Raw genomic sequence first — 14,351 nt, 5'->3', positions numbered from 1 at the left:
GGTTCTGGTAAGCCTTAACCTGAAGTCACTATGGCTTCTGGGCCTGTTCCCAGTGGGCCTACGTCACACAGGGCCTCCTAAGGCCTAGCTGGATGCCCGCCTGGTCTGGGCTGGGGGCAGGCACGGGGTTCGCAAGGAGGCAGTGTGAGCTAGAAGACAGTACAGAGCAGCGTCTGGGCCCTGGCGTCCTGGACTCCTTTCCCAGGATCGTGGGCGACCCCTCCTCCTCTGTGCTGCTCAGCCGGTTGGCCACGACCCACACACAGCCCCACGTCCAGAGGCAGCGACGCGCCAAGGGCTGCAGGGCTGTGAGGAGGGATGAGACGAGGTGCCCGCCTCTGGGGGTTTCACTCTCATTGGACAGAGAAGGCGAAACCCAGGGCAAATACGGCACAGAGGCTAAGAGCATAGCAGCCGAGTCAAGCAGCCTGGTTCACACACGGGCTCTCTCGCGAGCTGACGCTGGGCCATCGTCTAACCTTCCTGTGTCTTAGTTTCCTTATCTGTAAAGTAGTAATAACAGCGCGTGCCTTACAGGAGGACTATCACAGGTCAAATAGCCACGTAAAGTTCTTAGAACAGGACCAACACACAGCGAGTACCCCTCAATTGTTTATTATTACTATCACTGAGTTAAATAATACCATCAGACCTGAAAAGCAGCATACGGCAGGAAGGAGTTTTCCAGGCCATCCTTTCAGAATCTAAGCTTCTTGATAGAAGATGACCTTTCCTCCTAGAGATGTCCCTCAACACCTCCCCCCCAGTGCCTTGCAGTCAAACGAGTGCTCGAATATTGGGGGACGTATAATTAAGTAAATTCCTAATTTCCAAATGAATGGGACAGGTAACTAGGAAACTTGGGAGAGTGAGACTGGTGGTGTGAGCTGGGCAGGCAGGGAGGGCTTCATGGAGGAGGTGAGGCTGACATGGACGTGACAGATTTAGGTAGGATTTGGATGGAGAAAGCAAAGCAAGGACTCTGATTGTAAAAGCCCAGAGTGGACTGGGGCTTCAGGAGAGGCAGGGGCAGACTTAGGGGACATGGCTTTGGCCCTCCACACACACCGAGGACGGCACCAGTGAGCCGGAGCCTGGGCTCTGAGTGCGGGGCCAGGCCCGGAGGTGGAGCCAGAGTCTCGGGGGTGGATTTCGGGCCCAGTGACAGGAGCCCATCAGCTAGCTGCTCGAGGGACCCTGACCAGAAATCTCCGTCGGTTGGCAAGGCCAAGCTCTTTTTTTTTTTTTTTTTTTTTAACTCATTTAATATTAGTCTTTATTTTTTTTATTTTTGAATTTTATTTATTTTTTTATACAGCAGGTTCTTACTAGTCATCTTTTTTTTTTTTTTTTTTTTTTTTTTGCGGTACGCGGGCCTCTCACTGTTGCGGCCTCTCCCGTTGCGGAGCACAGGCTCCGGACGCGCAGGCTCAGCAGCCACGGCTCACGGGCCCAGCCGCCCCGCGGCACGTGGGATCCTCCCGGACCGGGGCACGAACCCGTGTCCCCTGCATCAGCAGGCGGACTCCCAACCACTGCGCCACCAGGGAAGCCCTAGTCATCTACTTTATACAAAGTAGTGTATATATGTCAATCCCAATCTCCCAGTACATCCCACCACCACCCCCGGGTGTCCATACGTTTGTTCTCTACGTCTGTGTCCCCCTTTCCGACCGCAAGGCCAAGTTCTGTCAGTCCTCCAGCTCCCCTTTCACACCTCGCGCCGGACCGGAGGCCGCCTAGCGCGAGCAGTGGCCGGCTGTGTCAGAGGCCCGCAGACCCCTCCACAGCTGCCTCCGACCCTGGGCTGGGCTGGGGAAGTGCCCCCGGGCCCGAGCCTGTGACAGGCCCTTTCCACGGGGGAGAGCGGGGAGCGGGTCTCTCCCTTGTTGAGTATTTTCTGGGAGTCCCTCTGGGAGTGTCGGGCCCTCCCGGGGGGTGGGAGCCAGGCCCCCCCTTCCCTGCGCATCTCCTCCTGGCGTCACCCACACACAGTGGACACGCTTGCTGTCCACCGGGCAGGAGGACCAGCACCACTGGTAATAGCATTTCCTCAGTTTACGGACAAAGAAAGACAACGTGTCGTTATGTGTTGCTTATGTGCTCTAGGTCAGTGCCTGTCCTACACAACCGTCCGGTAAGGCAGGTGCCGCTGGTGAGGAACTTGCCCGAGTTCACACAGCTAGTCCGCGGGTCTCACAACCAGCAACGTGGGGTTCGAACCCAGGCCGTCCAGCTCCACTGGCCACCGTGCCAGCCGGGTGGAGAAAGCTCAGGTCTGCAAAGCGGGCGGTATCGCCTTCCCGGTCCGTCCACGCAGAGAGCCGAGGCTCACTGACCATCAGGTGACGGACAGGCCCTCTCTGGCCCTTCAGAGAAACTGGACCCAACTCCTCCCAGGCTCCCTCCTCGGGAGACTGAGTGCTCCGGGGCCGCCTGCCTGTGAGGCTTTAAAGAAAATGGTCAACGCCCGAAAATAGAGCTTTGAAGGAAAGTGGCTCTCCAGTCACGATTATAGCCAGAGTGGCCCTCTGGCCTGTGCTAGCAGGAAAGCTGGTTCTAAATAGAGCAGGACGCCGACCCTTCCCTTCGTGGGCGTCCTCACTCAGGGGCCGTGCGTCTGGGCCAAGGGCCCCCTTCCGAGAGACCCCAGCTGCCAAGCCGCCCCCCGACGTGAGGGCGGGTGATGGACGGGGCTCGGCTTTATGCCTGATGTTCTGGACGGTGCATCTGAAAACATTTAGATATGCCTCAACAGTCGAGCGAGGAAGGGGTTAAGCCTGGGATCTCGAGGAGGAGGAGGAGGAGGAGGAGGAGGAGGAGACGCAAGTGCAAAGGGCGTGTGGGGAGGACTGGGCCACAGCTCCGGGCCTTGAAGCTCAGTTTCTGTTCCTAACCCAGTGCCAGGCCCTTGAGCACAGCTGTACTCAACCTAGCAATTTGGCGACGGCCGTGGGTATGTATATAACAGAACAGGATGCTCTCGGGACAGAAGTTCTAAAAGAAACCCCAGACGGAAGGCTGGCCCCCCGCCCCCGCCGGGCGGTCTCTAACGACCGGGGATGTTCTGGACGTGCGTGGGCATCTGCCAGTGTACTTACCTGAGAGCTGCCGCTACCTCCTGAGCCCGCGAGCAGAAGCGGAAAAGGGCAAAGACGCCTCGTGTAGCGTGTGCTGCTTTCTAATCGTTCTCGTTCACGGCCCCTTTGCACGCTCCTCGCCCCATTTTCAGTTAGAGGGAAAAAGAGGTGAAAAATACAGCGCCAAAGCGCACCGCTTTCTAAGACATCTTGTCTGAAACTCCTGGAAGGCTGGAATTAGGTATGAATAGGCTAGAACTCCAGATTTCTGCAACACCCCTTAGGCGGCTGGGCTTACTGTATGCCCTTTAAAATTAGAGATTTTTCACCACTTCAGAATTATACCAGAAAGGCATGCAGATTTGAAGATAAGTACATTGTGAGGAGGCCCAAAATATCTGGTAAGGATGCTCAAGTTTGGGGAGGCTCAGCTGAAATAGTCATTTGTGGGTGAAATATTAGCCAGGAATTGGCTGCAGAATCACCCACAGGTTGAAGGTCCGTTGCGGGTGAAGGGGAAGGGTGAAGTTTGTACCAGGCTCAGGATACAGAAAAGGATTCAGTAAAGCTAGGAGTCCAGTGTGCTCAGGGTTTAAAGTCCTAACCAGCCCCAGGGTGTCTGAGGCATGATTGGTAAATAGAATCAGAGATTCCATTCGGCAAAAGCAGGCAGGAAGACAAACCCCTTCTCTTTGTTTGTCCTGTTTGAAAACCAAACACGGTGGCCATCTGAGGAGATGCCAGAGTCGGGAGTATTCAGTCAGGGAGGGGAGGGTAAAAATGCACCTAGCCTCTGACCACAGGGGATGTCAGGGCATCGTCCAGCGCTGCGTTCCAGAATGTTCACCGGTGTCCTTGCATCTCTCCGATTCTAGCCCACAGGACACTTCCTGCTTAGCTTCTGTTTTCCTGTGAACCCCCAGAATGTCACCTGGCAGGGCTCAACATTCCTGTCGGGACTGAGCGGCTGGAACCCCTTGTGTGTGTCAGAGGCAGTTTTCACCTGTTGTGGGAAAGCATTGAGTGAAGAGGAAGTGCCAGGTCCCGATGAGGCTCAGCATCTCAGGAAGGGAGGTGGGAGGAGCGGGGAGAAACGGCGAGAAGGCTCTGAAGGTCAGCTGCAGTGTCCCTCAGTTTTCCTGCACCTTCTCAACACAGACAAATTCCAGCTGACCCACTAATAGCTTTAGAAAACTTGACCTTTTGTAAAAATGAAGAAACTAAAATTACAGCCCTGCCTGTAGCTTGGAAGCTTTGGAAACATGGCACCATGATGAGGCAGAGTCTGGGGAGGGTGCCAGAGCAAAACGGAGCCGGCAGTGGAAATTTTATGCCACAAAAGGTTAGTGGGCTGGGTTGAATATGGGTAAGATCTCATAGGATCTTAGATCCAGTGCATTTTCTTTTTTTTTTTCTTTTTTTTTTTTTTTTTTTTTTTTGCGGTACGCGGGCCTCTCACTGTTGTGGCCTCTCCCATTGTGGAGCACAGGCTCCGGACGCGCAGGCCTGGCCTGGCGGCCATGGCTCACGGGCTTAGCTGCTCCGCGGCATGTGGGATCTTCCCGGACCAGGGCACGAACCCGCGTCTCCTGCATCGGCAGGCGGATTCTCAACCACTGCGCCACCAGGGAAGCCCCAGTGCATTTTCTAACAGTAGATTTCATTAAGAAGGGTTGTCAGTACACCCCAGTCTGGAGTTGGACTTGGGGCAGAGAGCTACTACTTTTCTTTCCAGGGAAGCCCTAATGAGAAGTGAATCAATTCCTCTTCTCCAATAATCTATCCCACATCCCCTCCTGGACCAACCTGCCTAAAACAGGACCCCACTCCTCCACTCAGAAAGTTCATCACATCATTCAAGAACTTTTAAGGGTGACCTACTGTCTAATCAATCAGGTGCACATTCCTTTGCCTGGTTGTTTAAACTCCTACATAATTTAGCCACACCCCACCCATCCACTCGTGCTCTCCCACACACACCTGCTAATCTAGTCGGGCGGCCCTTCTCACCGTCCCCAGAGAGCTTACTCATTCCTGCCTTTGTGTTTCAATACCCAGTATTCTTCACTTTCAACCCTGGATCTTAATATACTCTTCCTCTTTAACAATCCCCTGAAGACCCCACCTCTGGAGATTTTGCCAACTATTTCAGTTTTCATCTCTCCCATCTCCAGGTGTACTCATCAAGTCACACACACACACACACACACACACACACACACACACACACACACACACACATACATACTTTGCCTCTCCAACTACACTGTAAGCCACCATGAATATGAACTTTATGTTACAGTGCCCCACATAAAGTGTACTCAATAAATAACTGTTGTTTAATTGCAGACCTCCTTCTTCTGTGAGTTAAAAGCTAAACGCACATACGACATCAATCTCATTCGCATTGTGTAGGATTTCAAAACAACATGGCTTGAAGCATATTTGGGTCCTCTAAGTTTGGTAACAGGGGAAAAATGTAGAGAATGTTTGTGCCTTAGTAAGTGGATGGATTCAGATAGAATAAATAGCTTGCTCAACACCAACAATTTGAATGCTTATCTGAAAACTGGGCACCTCAAAAAGGTTGCACTTGTCCTGGCATTCAAATCCAAGGCCCCATAACATTAAATTCCTTTGTGGTTAAGACTTCTCCTCCTCATTCTCCTTCTCTTTGAGGGAGTGGATACAAGTATTACGAGGAGGTTGGAAGAAACCATGTACGTCTTAAAATGGAACAGAGCAGGCATACAGACCAACGGAGTAGAGAACCCAGAAATAATTGATTTCTGACAAAGGTGCCAAGACCATTCAATGGGGGAAAGGGCAGTCTTTTCAGCATACCGGAGAAACTGGATATTCCCACATGCAAAAGAATGAAATTGGGGCTTCCCTGGTGGTGCAGTGGTTGAGAGTCCACCTGCCGATGCAGGGGACACGGGTTCGTGCCCCAGTCCGGGAAGATCCCACGTGCCGCGGAGCGGCTGGGCCCGTGAGCCGTGGCCACTGAGCCTGCGCGTCCGGAGCCTGTGCTTCGCAACGGGAGAGGCCACAACGGTGAGAGGCCCGTGTACCGCCAAAAAAAAAAAAAGAAAAAAAGAAAAAAAAAAGAAATAAAATTGGACCCTTACCTTACACCATATACAAAAATTAGCTCAGAATGGATCAAAGACCTAAACTTAAGAGCTAAAACTATAGAACGCTTAGAAGAAAACATAGAGGAAAATCTTTGTGACACTGGATGAAGCAATGATTTCTAAGATATGACACCAAAAGCACAAACAAAAGAAAAATAATTTGGACTTCATCAAAATTAAAAACGTTTGTGCATTAAAGGACACTATGAAGAGAGTGAAAAGATGACCCACAGAAAGGGAGGAAAATATTCGCAAATTATATATCTGATAAGGGATTAACACCCAGAATATGAAAAGAACTTCTATAACTTAAAGAAAAACAAACAACCAGATTAAAAAATGGATAAATGACTTGAATAAACATTTCTCCAAAGAAGATATACAAATGGCCAATAATCACATAAAAAGATGCTCAACATATTAGTGATTAAGGAGATGTGAATCAAAACCTCAATGAGATACTACCTCTTACCATTAGGATGACTATCATGAAAAATAAATAAACACAACAACAAAAAAAGAGTTGGCAAGGATGTGGAGAAATTGGGCGCCTCATGAGAATCAGAAGCTGGTGAGAGGGCTTCCCTGGTGGCGCAGTGGTTGAGAGTCCGCCTGCCGATGCAGGGGACACGGGTTCGTGCCCGGGTCCGGGAGGATCCCACATGCTGCGGAGCGGCTGGGCCCGTGAGCCGTGGCCCCTGAGCCTGCGCGTCCGGAGCCTGTGCTCCGCAACGGGAGAGGCCATGACAGTGAGAGGCCCGCGTACCGCAAAAAAAAAAAAAAAAAAAAAAAAAAAGCTGGTGAGAATGTAAAATGATGCAGCCACTGTGGAAAACAGTCAGGCAGTTCCTCAAAAAGATACACAGAGCCACCATATGATCCAGCAATCCCACTCCCAGGTATTTACCCCAAAGGAGTGAAAGGAGGGACTCAAACAGATACTTGTGCCCCACTGTTCATATCAGCAGTATGTATACACAGTAGCCAAAAGTTGGAGACAACCCAAGTTGTCCACAGATGAGTGGATAAACAAAATGTGGTACATACAATGGAATATTATTCAGCCTTAAAAAGGAAGGAAGTTCTGACCCATGCTACAACAGGGATGAACCTTGAAAACATTATGCTAAGTGAAATGTCAATCACAAAAGGACAAATATCATATGATTCTACTTATATGAGGTACGTAGAATAGGCAAATTCACAGACACAGAAGGTATCAGAGTAACGGTTGCCAGGAGCTGGGGTTCAGGATGTGAGGAGTTAGTGTTTAATGGGTATGGAATTTCTGCTTGAGATGATTAAAACATTCTGGAAATGGATAGTGCTGATGGTTGCACCATATTATGAATGTACTTGTTGCCACTGAATTGACACTTAAACATGGTTAAAATGGTAAATATTGTGGTACAGATGTTTCACCACCATAATTTTAAGAAAAAGAAATAGAACCTACTTTCAATCATGAGAAAACAGACAAATCCAAATTGTGGGTCATTCTCCAAAATGACTGACTTGCACTCCTCAAAAATGTCAAGATGACGAAAGGGAAAAAAAAGGGGAGTAGGGTCCTTTTACAGATCAAAAGAGACTTGAGAAACAGGGCACCCAAATGCAATGACTAATCCTTGATTCTATTTCAATTTTTTTTTTTTAAAGGAGAAAAGCTATAGAGGGCATTGTGCAGACAATTGGGAAAAGTGAGTGTCAACTGTGTATCAGTGTTCGGTTTCCTCAGAGTAACGTGATATTGGGGCTATGCCGGAGAATGCTTTTTTTTAGAAGATCTGTGCTGAAGTATTGAGGGATGCTATCTGCAACTTACTTCCAAATGAGGGGGAAATGTGTAACTATAGAAAGAGATAACGTAAATCTGAGAGCATTGATGAATGTAGGTGAAGGCTTTAAGAGTTTTCATTGCACAAGCCTTTCCACTTTTCTGTATCGGAAAATTCAAAATTAGAGGAAAAAGTGGGGTAGTCATTCAAATGACCAGAGAAACACTGACTTTCTGTGATCCTGTGACCAGACTTGGATCTGTTTGCTATACTGGGTCATCCTGTCCTACTGAACTCACTCCCCAGAGATGCTGACGTGGATTCTCTGGGCGGTGAGAATAGACGCTCCTGTCAAGAGCTTCTTGGTAGGGGCCCTCCACTCCCTTCCAGGTTGCTTCTCTGCTGTCCCACGCCACCAGCTGTGACCACTTGGGGGATCCACTGTGTCGCGTTCCTCTGTGTATCAAGGTATTAAGCCCCTAAGGCAGGACCCCATCTCTCTTTTCCTGTAAGCCTCCCTCCCCCCAAATCCCTCACCCCATGCTTGGTATGAAGCTAAATCCATAGGAAGTACCTAGTGAATATTTTTCTGTTCATTGACTGTTGGCTTTGTCCATACAGAGGCACGTGTGGAAGCATAAGTGGTCCAGGATGAGGCCGAAAGGTTTACCCCCACTAAGGTATGAAAATGTCGCTGGGTAGGGCCTCGCGGAAGGAATGTCGAGTGTGGGCTTTGACACCACCTAATTCTCTGAGGCAGCCAAGTGTTACTGATTTAGGCAGTGACTCGTGCTCAGGGCTGGGGCAAAAGAAAGACAGCCTTGGGAAATGCTTCTGAGCACCTACGCACAGAATGTCCCCGGCCGGGCCTATGGGGCAACTGCCCTTACGACCCAGTGAATTCTTCCCAAGGAAGCAGAGCCGGACGGAGGACCCCAAAGAAGGGAGCTCTCATTCTGGCTCGTGGAACAGAGTTGCTGTGCCTGGAGGGGTCTTCACCACCTGGGATTCACGGAGAGCAGCACGAGCCCTCGTCAGAAGGTGGAGGGGAGGACGAGCCCCTGCAGTGCATGAGCAGGAAGGGGCTGCCCACCCCTAGCCAGCTGCGGGAGACACCAGGCCTGCAGCATTCCACCTCCAGCTGGGCCACCAGTGCTGCTGTGTCACACTGTTGTTACGTGAGTGCAGGCTGGTGCTTCCTGTCTTGAGTAACTTTTCAATGAGGCTGGAAGAATTAATGGGTAAATTTCCTCTCTATCCCAGCCAGGGCTTCCAGGAGGCAGGCCCTCAGCTCCACTGTTACAATCTGTTTTTATTCCCATCAAATCACTAGCATGGACACAAATTCAATTTGATACTTTATTACATACTGTCTTGTACTTGTCTCTGATTATTTAATCTAAGTCCTGAACCCCCCCCCCCCGACAAAATTACAAGCCTCTTGGGGAACATGCTCTATGCTGCTTTGCCACCTATGCTCCCTTCCACATCCTGTATGGACACAGAAAACATTAGGTACACAAGAAATATATGGGAATGGGTAAAGAGTCTATTTATATCCATATTATGTAATACTGCACAGCAGTTCAAAAGAACGAGGTGGATCTACATGTTCTGACATGGAAAGATTTCCAATTCATATTACTGTGTCAAAAAAGCATAATCAGGCGTAGTATGAAACCCTTTACATAGAAAGGACTAATAGAAGAAACAAGGCCTTGGTCCAAATGTGTTTATTTCCTTTCTTATATAGCCCCCCAGTCACAGACATTGTTATAACTAGTGTAGAACTCAGTCACTTCCTGTATCTTCCTTTTCAGAAGGAATTGTTGATAATGTTAAATAAATAATACGTGGAAGGCGGTTAGCACAGACTCGCCATGATAATAGTCACACTCATAGAGCACTTATATTGGACAGGCATTGCTCTTGGTGCTTTACATCAAAAAATTAATTCACTTCACCCTCATAATAGTCCTGTAAGCAACTGAGGCACAGAGAGGTTAAGTAATTTGATTTCGGTTAGACAGCACAGCAAGAAAATCAAAGACCCAGGATTCAAGCCCAAGCAGTCTAGCTCCAGAGCCTGTTTTCTTAACCACTGTGCTGAAGGTGTTGAAAACCGGCCCTTTCTCACCCCTTCTCTTCCTTCCCTCCGTGATGGTACTCCGAACGTGGTGTGACAATTAATTGAAAAGAAAAAAGAATCCTGTGCCCCACCCTAACCTATGGCTTTATCTGTGGATTTGAAGGTTTGAGGTACCTATAAGGAGCTACTGATGCCTTCTGCAAACTACGTGTGGGTTGCTACTGAGAGATCATGACCGTTTGCCATGATTATGTGTAGTCATGGGATATACATAGATTCTCCGGCAAGTGCCTCCTGAAGACGATTTTAGTCCCAACTGTGGATCCTATTAAGTAGAACCTCGACTTAGCAGACAAGGCTGATGGTTAGGGGTGTAATGACCCCTACCTGATGGAAGGTAGGGGTAGGCCTGGTAACTTGTTGAGGATCGTAGGTAGGCGAAGGTTCTGAATCGGGAGGCTTTGCCCCAGGCCCAGGCCCCCGGTAGCCTGTTGGGGACTGCATTGTGTTTCGTGCTGTTTCAGGTTAAACCAGCAGGCCTCAAGTTTGCCAGACCTAGCATCCCAACAACATGTACCCCCAGCTCACACATGGAATGTTTGCTCTGTGGCAGCCAAATGCACTTGGAACCAGCACGGATGATCTCATAAAGCAGGGAAGCGGAACAGTTAGTCAGATGATTAACACGTTGTTGAGATGGAGGAGGTGAGCGTCATTTAATGAAAATATCTGGACGCTGCAGAATCAGGAGTTTCCAAATTGGGGGCAGCTTAGGAACCATCTTATCCCAAGTCCGTATTTTACAAATGTGGAAACAAGCTTTAAAAAAGGTTAACTGTAAGGGCTTTCCACCTGATAAAGTGTAGTTTTTTTAAAATACAGTATACCTGGAGGGAGCGGCAGCTCAGACCTTCCCCTCCCTGGCTCCAGGGCCTTCAACTACAGTCACAGATTCATCTCAGGTGCCTGGTAACTTCTGTTCCTCCTCCCCTTTTAACTGTATTTAAAAATTTTCATTGTTCTGTTCATATCGTGTTTACTCACATGTAGAAGGAGAATCATCCCCACCCCACCCCTCTGTGGCTCTATTACCGCAGACATCTCCCACCTTCAGTACCAGATGAATGGAGGGCTGTAGGTTGGAGATGGGGTAAGAAGTGACCTTCATAAATTGTCTGCATCCCCTTTGTCGAGGGATCTTAAGGCATGGGTCCTCCAGGTGGTTTTCAGGCTTTTTTCTCTTACGTAGTTATGTTTACAAGGTGGAATTACTTGGCGATTGGCTTATACTACTTTTGTAATAAATAATAAAAACCAGCCCATGGCCTTACTGATGTCTCATCAGAACAAAAACCCTGTCTTCCACGTGTACAATGTGTCTGATTTTCAAAGCTGTCACTTCCACTTTCTCACACAGTCCTGCCGTCTCACTGAGAAGAGGTTTTCCTGGGGGTGTGAGATGTGCCTACTCCGTGGGGACAAGTGGGAGAGGACCTGGGAGACTTGTCCTTCTCGAGCACTCTGCCCACTGGAGGGGGACTGCCCAGGAGCGCCCTGTGCCTCACTTTCCCCTTCTCTAGGTTCAAGATGTTTATGCCTGATTTGCGGATGAGTTCCCATTGGAGAGGCTTTGGACAAATACGGTGCCTTGTTCTTTCTCTGCAGGGTCAAGGGGCGGGAATGTGCCCCAAGCCTGGGTGCTTCTCACAGAAGCCAGGAAAGAATTCCAGAGCACAAGCTTTGATTAGATCCCGGTGCTAAAGAAACAGGCTCTAGGGGAAATCTTTTCTAACAATTCCCTGGAGCTGGGTTATTTCCTAGCCTGGCCCCCCAAAATGTGACTCCAGAGCAGAATGGGGCTGACCACAACCATTCTTCATTAAGGTCCTGGCATGGCCTCACCCGGCGGGAGGGCAGGCAGAGGTAAAGTGCACAGCGCTGCAGTCAGCGAGCGAGGAGGTGAATCCCCCAGCTGAACCACTTCTTAACTGTGACATTCAGCAAATTAAGTTCTCTGAACTGCATGTTTTCTCTTTTGTAAATGGGGGTTAATGATAGCCGCATTGTTGCCCTGAAAAATCAGGCAAAGAGATACGCAAAGGGTCTGCCTGACGTAAAGTAAGTGCTCGGAAAGTGGTGTCTGTGGTCACTAAGGGCCTAAGGGAAGCGCAGGGAAACTCAGCAGGAAGCCAAAGACTCGGGGCTGAGAAGGAACCGAAATAGCCCCGTCCGCCCCGCCCACGGTCAGCGCCTCCGCCCCGCAAGGCGCGGCGGGAAGAGGCCCCTCTGCCCTCGGGCTGGAGCCACGGGGTGGGGAGGGGGTGTTTTGCTTCATAAAAGGGCGAGGGCTGGCCTCGGCCTTCTGCTGGGGAAGGAAGCAATACAGCCACGTAACAAAAGCCCGAAGCCAAACCCACCACCCGCCCAGGGCCAGACCTCGGCTTCCTCTCCGCGGGCTCAACCCAGTCAGCTGATCTCGCTTTCTCTGGGCCGCGCCCGCGGAGTGGTCCAACGGGTCTCCTCGCAGCCAATCGGCGGTGGCCCGGCTTCCTCTCAGCCAATCGGCGACGGCCAGGCCTCCTCTCAGCCAATTGGCGGCTGCCCGGCCTCCTTGCGGCCAATCGAAGGCGGCCCGGCTCCTCGCCAGCCAATCGGCGGCGGCCCGACGCGCGGCCTCCTGGCTCTGCGCCGGCCGGCCTCTCGTGGCGCGTGGGGCGGGAAAGGCCAGATGCAGTGGACACCCTGTAGAGGACGTGGTAACCTTCGTGTAAGGAGTGTTCTCGTTTCCACGGGGCCCTTGCCAGCGGCTGCACTGGGCCGAGTCTGTTCTGGGGCCCTTAGAGCATCCGTTAGGGGCTGCCCCGGCCCGGGAAACAGCGCGCCTTCTTTTCGCTCCAGAACCTTCTTTTCGCTCGCGACCCCGGCTGACCCCAGCTTACTGCCCCGCATCTTGCTCGCTGACTGGCTGTTTCGGCTGCTCAGCCCCGCAGCCCGGGCTGGGGGGTGGTCTTTTCAAGTACATATCAGAAGAAATGCTTGCAGCGTCAGAGGTCCAGCCCACGCGGGCCCAGATGCTGCTGCACAGCCCAGAACCCGGGAACCCTCGCCTCTGCCCTGCTGTGTTCTTGGGACTGGACCTCCTGCCTTTCACTTAATTCTTACAGGAATCCTGTAGGGGCATGTCATTTTTGTCCTGCAAATGAGGAAACCAAGGTGCCCAGCGTAAGGGTTCTACAACTACTGAGGGTCAGTTGGCAACGTAGCCAAAATTTCTTTTAAGTGACTGGGCTTCGTACCAGGACACCACGTAGGATCCACACTCAAATCCCCATGGCTCCCTTGTCTGCCTGGGTGAACAAACAGCAAGGCCAATCGATCTAGACCTACTTAGTAGATCTTTGCTCCCTAGAGCAAAGTTTAAGCCCTTTCCAGCCCCTCTCACACTGTGGGAGTGTCAGTCCACAGTTTAAATAGGAACCACACTTTGGGGGTGAATCCTGAGTTACCAGCTCCTCTTTCAGCTCTAAGATTTAAATAGCACTTTCCTTGACCCAGCAAGCCGGGGTCAGCTGCCTCTGAAGCACCTCTGCATCCTTTATCTTGGTAGCCGGTGTCACACCACCTACTGCAATCATCTCTTTCCTTCTGTCTCCTGCAGATGGAGGGAGGCTACCTGAGTGCAGGAAACAAACACGTCTTGACTGTAACCTCAGCATTTAGCTGGGATGCGCCAGGATGCCAGTGTTCCCCAGGAACTCCGTTTGAAAACCACTGAACTAGAGTTTGGAAGTTAAAAGTAAGTGAAGTGGGGAAACTGGAGACAACTATGAAAGCTTGACCTTTAATAGTCATGACGATAGTAATCAACACGGCTGTCATTTATTGAGTGTTTATTAAGTAACAGGCATTTTCATAAGTGCTTTAGTGCAGAGTGCTTCTCACACTTAAATGTGCTTTTGAATCACAGGGGATCTTGTTCTGATTCCGTCCAGCTGGGGGGCGGGGCTGAGATTCTGCCTTTCTAACAAGCTTCCAGGTGATGGTTCATGAATCATACTTCATGTATTAACTTATCCTCTTAAAACGTATCCTATGAGGTAGGTATAGCTATTATTCCTCTTATTAAAACGTATTTTACACACAAGGAAACTGAGAGGTTAAGTATCTATGACTTTAGGTCAAAATAAATAAACTGCAGGGCAATGAGGGAGGGGAGAATGGTGTGAGTACTTACAGCTGTAGAAGGAGAAACAAAATTCTAGGCAGA

General features: G+C 50.1%; 1 protein-coding gene and 1 long non-coding RNA gene across 7 annotated transcripts in view; one reads left to right on the top strand and one right to left on the bottom strand.

The window, feature by feature from the left end:
* Positions 1 to 14,351, top strand: part of LOC131766732 (uncharacterized) — a 121,485-nt gene that overhangs the window by 43,450 nt on the left and 63,684 nt on the right. For 5 of the 6 annotated variants that reach the window (XR_010835711.1, XR_010835714.1, XR_010835716.1 and 2 more), the window contains exon 4: positions 13,743 to 13,880. This is a non-coding gene — a long non-coding RNA (uncharacterized lncRNA). Of the gene's footprint in view, positions 1 to 8,616; positions 8,676 to 13,742; positions 13,881 to 14,351 lie in introns of all 6 variants that reach the window. The other variant, XR_010835715.1, reaches the window with a different exon arrangement.
* Positions 1 to 14,351, bottom strand: part of NINJ2 (ninjurin 2) — a 71,361-nt gene that overhangs the window by 47,151 nt on the left and 9,859 nt on the right.

This window comes from Kogia breviceps, chromosome 12 (genome assembly GCF_026419965.1).
Source record: "Kogia breviceps isolate mKogBre1 chromosome 12, mKogBre1 haplotype 1, whole genome shotgun sequence".
NCBI classification, from domain to species: Eukaryota; Metazoa; Chordata; class Mammalia; order Artiodactyla; family Physeteridae; genus Kogia; species Kogia breviceps.
This window is presented reverse-complemented; position numbering and strand designations above follow the sequence as displayed.